The sequence below is a fragment of the Amblyomma maculatum genome, chromosome 10, assembly GCF_055883805.1.
Source record: "Amblyomma maculatum isolate TAMU_Amacu chromosome 10, ASM5588380v1, whole genome shotgun sequence".
In the NCBI taxonomy this organism is placed as follows: Eukaryota; Metazoa; Arthropoda; class Arachnida; order Ixodida; family Ixodidae; genus Amblyomma; species Amblyomma maculatum.
The window spans coordinates 96,536,956-96,543,550 of record NC_139353.1 but is presented as its reverse complement, the minus strand read 5'-3'; the positions used below and the strand labels follow the sequence as shown (position 1 = coordinate 96,543,550).

The following is a 6,595-nucleotide window of genomic DNA, read 5'->3' as shown; positions in this document are numbered from 1 at the left end:
ATTGTACACACAGCCAAACAAAACAATCAATAAGCACAAAAAGAAAAGCATAACAGCGTACATATAAGAAGAAGGCATACGTACACTATCGCACAAGCTATTCTTAATGCTTCTAACCGGAGACATCTCATATTGCAGGAAATCTGAGAGCAATTCGTGTAGCCAGATAGCTGCTTCCAATACTGGTCACTTACTTTGCCTGTACAAATCCCTGAAGAGCAGTAAGATGGCTCTGGATAGTGCATTTTAAAAAATTTACCAGCGTCTAGACTTTCATGCATTACCTCTTGCTCAGCATTTAAAAATGATACTACAATTTTGGTGCCGGAGTTTCGGCCTCTGTTTTCCTACCGGCATGCCGCCACATTTACAACATAATGGTATGTGCGTCACCCTTCACCATCGTCTTGCTAACTGTGACGTCGTCTCCTGCATCTAGCTGTGGCTCACGCACACGCATGTGCCTCGCCGAGCGGTTTGAGGATTGAATGCATAGCTTGAGCCCGCGCGCCGTTCAACCAATCGAACTCCTCCCTTTTTTTCGCGCACAGCAGAGAATAAGCAATTGATTATTCTGCCTGCGGTATAGCAAGCGAAGCCGAAATATGTAAACCATTTTAAAGCAAAGCATTACTGGGAACGTAAATTTTAATCTTCAAAAGCACACAAAGATTACTGGATCCGAGACAGGCGAGCAAGCCTCGTAAAGCATGAGGCCATGCGGACAGTGCCTCAAGCGATGGCTCTCTTTCTAACCACTGTGCTATTACCACAAAATTTTAGAGGTTCAATATCATTGAGCCAAGTTTCATGAGCGTTGGCCATCGCCCCCAGTCCTAGCCGCTGCCGCGACCTTGGTTCGCCTCCGCGCTTGGACTCGCACACTGCGATATACGAGAGTGGGTTCCAACTTTACTCGAGGCGTCTGCCGCAGGGATGGCATAATGCTCTCGAGCCTAAGCACGGCATGATGACGATCCCAAGCAAAAAAAAGTGTGTGGCAAAAGATAGGGCCGACCTTTCTCGCCGACCAAAAAGTGGCCGGCCGACCTTCGGCACCCGAATGAGGGCCGGCGTCGGGGATTGACACTGACCTAACGTTGGCCGATTTTAGGCAATCGACTACGGCCCAACCTTTTGGCCCGACGTGACCGACCACCTGCCGCACGTGGGCCTGCCGTCTGCCAGCGTTACTGAATGGTCGGCCGCTCGTCTGCCCTAGCATTTTGCTGACGAAAGACCATACGTCGGCCGGTTGCTTCCCGACGCCGGTTAGTGGCCGGCATCGCCCCTCGTGCAGGTATCATGCCATGCATTTAATATATCGTGGGCCATGCATATATAACGGGGTAGCACATACAAATGCATCAAGAAAAGCAGTAGCTTTTCTGATGCCATGAAGAAACAAAAGCTGCAGTATTTGGTGAAAAATTTATTTGTCAGCGTTCAGAAAAAGCTCGCGATTTGCTTTTTAATAAGCGTGGATATATGACTGCGCGTGTGCCACATATGGAAGATGGGCTTGAGGCTTGGTCCCCTTCTTTTGGCAGCCTGTCGATCACTTGATGTCTGCGACTGGTCGGATCTGCGGCAGGTTCCATCTTGGTCAGCTGTACGAAGACAAGTGTTTTAATGAAATATTTCCTTTTCGCCTAGACTTTTACATTGCAGGCAAATATAGGGTGAAAGGTAGAAAAAATAATGTCTGCTCACTGCCACCAACTGCCTATCACATCAATATATTTTATGTGCTTGACTTCATGCGACCCTACTGAAAACGCATTAGCGCAAAGCCGCAATAGGTAATCAGGATCCGTGAATCCGCGAAAAAGGCGCGATCACTTCGTTTTGCTGGAGTCATGATGTTGCAATTTGAAACCGTAGCGCAGTCAAACCTTATCCTCCCGAAGCGCGTTCTTGAATGCTAATGCTGCAATTTAATAATTCTAGCAAAACCAAGTGTCCGCGCTTGTCATAGAGCGCGTATGAGGGATTCCAACGCGGCTGAACAAACAGTTTCCGCGATATTTACATGAAACCTACAATAAGTTTATTCCGTAGAATACAGCTTAATTTTCTCAAACTAGATGGAACTTTTACAGCAAAAGCGACCGGATATTTAACGATAAGTCATCTGATTTATTTTCGTTATTTAACAACCGAGCATTATTTTAAAAATTCGGCTATTTAGACAGCCCAACTCTTAGAAGCTTATAGAACCCGTTGTAAATTTTTAAAGCTTGAAACAGGTTAGCTGAACACCTCATGAGCATGTAAGCACCAGGAAATAATCCGCACGATGAAAATACAACTGCTTGCCCAGAAAGCAAGCGCACAGAGCAAAATCAATGTGAAACGGCTCAGATCTGTGTGCATCACATATATAATTCCAAAATCCACAAAATGAACGCACTGGCTGACTTACCTTGCCAGCATACCGCATCACTCAATCATCAATTTTCACGTATAGACATCATTACAGCAGCAAAAAAAACAAAAAAAAATAATAATAATAATAATAAACACGGCATAAACATTGTACTCAGTCCTGGCACGAGCTTGCTTGGCAGCAGCGATGATGCTTGTACAGCTTCTGATCGCTCCTATGGCGAGGGGTGCTGCAATATTTATATCAGTGATAGCATTTGACATTTAACTGGGTTGCATGCGTCCCATCGATGTGAGTCGGATAATCGAATTTTTCAAACAAAATCAGCGCTAATACCTGTCCGGCAAGTGCACCGCCATAAAGAAGTGAAAGGCCAGCGTTTTAGTGTAGAGGAGACCAAGGACTTCGGGCTTCGGCGAAACGAGCTTCCACTGTCGCAGCCAGTTTCCAGATCAGCTGATATCGCCTCCCTGCACGATCAGCGCAAGGCGCGCATACCAATTACAAAATATGCATTTACAGTAACAAGATGCGCATAAGTCTCAAAACAATACATAATTAGTTGCAGTTCATTATCGTATAGAAGAAAATCAGCGCTAATTTGACTTACCTGATGGGTATACATGTCAGTGCATGCACTTCGATATGAAGTGAAAGACGGGCGTTTTGGGGCAGAGGAGATCGGACCTCGGACTGCAGCGAAAAGAGCTAATTCCACCGCCACAGCATCGTTTCTAAGTCGGCTCAGCACGTCTTCCTGCGCAATCAGAGCGAAATGCGCACACATCGATTATAAAAAAAAAAAAAAAAAAATGCACGTAGTAACAAGATGCGCATATATATACGCGCTCCAGAAACAGTTGCAGTATATTGTCGTATCGAACAAAATATGTGCTAATTGGACTTACCTGATCGGTATAGTGAGTGTCCCTCCATGTTAAAAGGCGAGCATTTTGGGGCAGGAGATACCGAAGGACCCAGACTGCAAAATGAGCCAATTCTGCCACCGCAGCCAGCCGCAGCCTTGTTTCCAAACGGCTCAGCAAGTCTTCCTGCGCGATCAGCGCCCACACCAATTATATATATATATGAAGAAAGATGCAAGGGGTATATAACAAGACGAACATATGCTCCAAAACAATACATTATTATGTTCAGTATAATATCGAATCTAGCAAAGAGCTCCTCTGATCAAGACCGAAAGATCATGTACTTACGCATGTTTTGGTGAACTTCGGCACGAAGAATCTGTACAAGCGGCTGCAATCATCAGCTGCATATATGGGCTGTTCTTTTCAAACGCTGACTGCACCAGGAGGTTGAGACAGATTGAATTTGCGCGAAATAAAAGCGGACGATAAGATTAGGCAGTACGCATCGCGCCCACACGGAGGCTGGCCGTCGACTGAGTGACGCCGCGGCCGCGCATCTTAGCTCGCGCGGGATGTGTTTTCCCGCCATTTGGACATGTGACCTCAAGAAGGGAGGAGAGGGGGAGAGAAGCTGCAAAAAGCAGCGAGAATCTCCCTGTGTGCGGTGCATGCAATTCTTTTTTTTTTTTTTTTTTTTTTTTTCGCGCTATCTCTCTCTGCTTCGGCATTCCTGTCGCCCCCCGCGGTAGGGTGCCTTTCGCCTCCCCGTGGTTCTTTCCGCTTTGCCGCAAGGAAAAGAGATGGGCCGATGGGGGGCAGCGGGTCCCGCGCAGCGAGAAGCAGTTTTCTTTCTTTTTCACGTACTCCCCCTCCCCCCCCCCCCCCTCCCTCGTCGTTCAAGAAGCGTCGAGGTAGTTTCTTTTCTTTTCTTTTCTTTTTTCTACGGCTTCTGTAGAACCCCCGTCTTGATACCAGCGGCTGTAGTTCTTTGCATGAAAAAAATATGGCTTGGAGTGAATGTATGTAATGTTCTTTTAACCGAATATCTTCCACATAAACCAAGTGTGGGGCAGTAGAACACCTGCAGCTTCATTTAGCCAAAATAGCAAGACCTGGCTACGTATATAGGGTTCAGTAACTTTATCGGAACCGTCTTGGAAACTTTTCCAAGACGGTTAAGTTGCAGAACACTGTATATTATGAGTGCTTTTGCAGAGATTACATAGTCCATGCGGATTTATACTTCCCAAAGCAGTACGTGGGTTATTTAGAGTCCCTCGGGCTGTCATATTAATCGCAAACCACATTTCCGTTTTCGCGTTTGGTTTCCATCATAATGCGGCTTCTGCAGCTCGACTAAAGCCCGTGACTTTGAGCTCAAGCTGGTAAATAACGATTGAATCACATAGTAACTGCTGCAAGTTTCTGACAAAAATATATTTTGTCCATTTGTTCTAGGGATGCATGAAAATCAGTAGAAGGTCGCAGGGCGAAGTGCACCGGATCCGGATGAAAGCTCATAAAAGCTCACCGCCTCTTTTCTTGACCCCGTACGAAATGTAAACTCACGGAGGCTGCGAAACGAATTTAAGGGCGTTTAGGATTGATAGGTTTCGAGGGCACTGGCAAAAGTAATTGACGGTTAACATATAAACCTTAAAGGCACGTGATCTCTTCGGTTTACCGTGGGTTTGCTTAGAGTTATGTTATAGGTTAACTTTATGATGAGGTTGTTTAAATTCAGAGGTTACCATTTAACCATAAAAAAAAAATGGACAATTACATTCGTAGGTTCATAGCAGTTACCGCGCAAATCTTAGGCACTTAATACTAAGTATGCTTCAAACAGACAATCAGCGCCTACCAGTTCACAAATTCAAGCATAAGTTCATGACAACTCGCGATCAACCACAGAGTGTACCATACCCGCCGCGGCTCAATTAGCGCGCGGTTAAAGCGTTATTTCAAAATATGTATAAATAACAGTTAATTTCACCTCCTGTTGCGCAATGTATATTTCTATCAGCAGGCTCAAATGATATAGTGTCAATATATATCATGCACGCGGTATAACTCAATGTTGCATAAAAATAGCTGTTTCAATGATACGAATTTTCCACTTTCAATCAATCAATCAATCAATCTTTATTTCAGTTTGTACATACAAACTTCTCCTGCTAAGCCGACTGCCTCATGGAATGTAGAGGGGAAACCTGCGGTATTGCAGGAGACTTTACTTTGATATGGACAATGTTATTTAATGATATATTATAGCAGCAGTGAATACGCGGCTGGGGAAAAGGGGATTCGAGGAACTTTATATATATTCTGGCATTTCATACCATATTTCTGCGTGTGAGGCTGACGTTGAAGAATTTAACAATGTAGACCGCCACTGGTGCAGGAACCGATCGATCCTCGTCATGTTGCGCGGGATTCTCAAAACGCAATCCCTTTGAATTTTCTCAAAAGAACCAAATGTTACTTTTTGCACAATGCTTGTGTTCGCAGGAAGTTACGTTCGACAGGCGAATCGTCCGGGCGATCGGCTCTTTGCGTGCCTTTCATTTTTATTTGAAAACTATCAGGACCACATTTGTGTTCTGGATAAACACAGTCGGCCTCGGCATATTGATATATAAGGAATAAAGCTTTCCTAATCCCCGTGTTTTAACTGAGGCGGGCAAATATTTGTCCCAAGCTGTTCCATTTATCCTCATGTCGGCAATATACCCGAGTTTCGTCTATCGAGAGTGCAGCATATATATGCGAAGCGTTACAGCTCATTTGGTCCAAAAGCCACCTCGTAACCCGGTTTTCGCTTGAGTATCGTCGAGTTTTGTCTGAAATATTCGGAATGTGGTAGTAAATATGCAGATGCGGTCCAGGTTCCCACCGGGATCTGTGACAGATGCTGCGCCTTTACTTTCCTATAACCAATTTGCAATTAACTGCGGTTGTCCACCGAAATAGAGAGATAGAGAGAAGAATGAGAAGGCGTTGTATCCCGTCAAACGTTAAGGGGAAGCTTGAGCGTCCCCCTAATTTTTATTTCCTTCTTTCAATTATTATTAACTATTCCATCGTACCACTGTGTAAGGTCGTGGAACAATTTACTCTGTGCGACTGCAGACGTGCGTAAGTGCGTGCGTGCGTACGTGCATGAGTCACAATAGTCACACTAGGGATAGATATTAACTCAATAATCTCGGACATCTTGTTCATCCTAAAGTTATAGCTAATTAACGTATGCGCGATACTTCTGATAAAGCCTAGTGCACACAGGTGCCAACTTTCCCACATCTGTGTTCCTTGATTGTTTATTGATCCAGCC

The 6,595-nt window shown here is 44.8% G+C and overlaps 1 long non-coding RNA gene across 1 annotated transcript; it reads right to left on the bottom strand.

The window, feature by feature from the left end:
- Window positions 1–1,407: 1,407 nt before the first annotated feature.
- Window positions 1,408–3,910, bottom strand: LOC146177062 (uncharacterized). The gene is made up of 5 exons (XR_014701603.1): window positions 3,607–3,910; window positions 3,298–3,441; window positions 3,000–3,146; window positions 2,726–2,859; window positions 1,408–1,610 (listed from the first exon to the last, which is right to left on the bottom strand). It is a non-coding gene; the product is annotated as an uncharacterized LOC146177062 (long non-coding RNA).
- Between the last annotated feature and the right edge of the window lie 2,685 nt (window positions 3,911–6,595).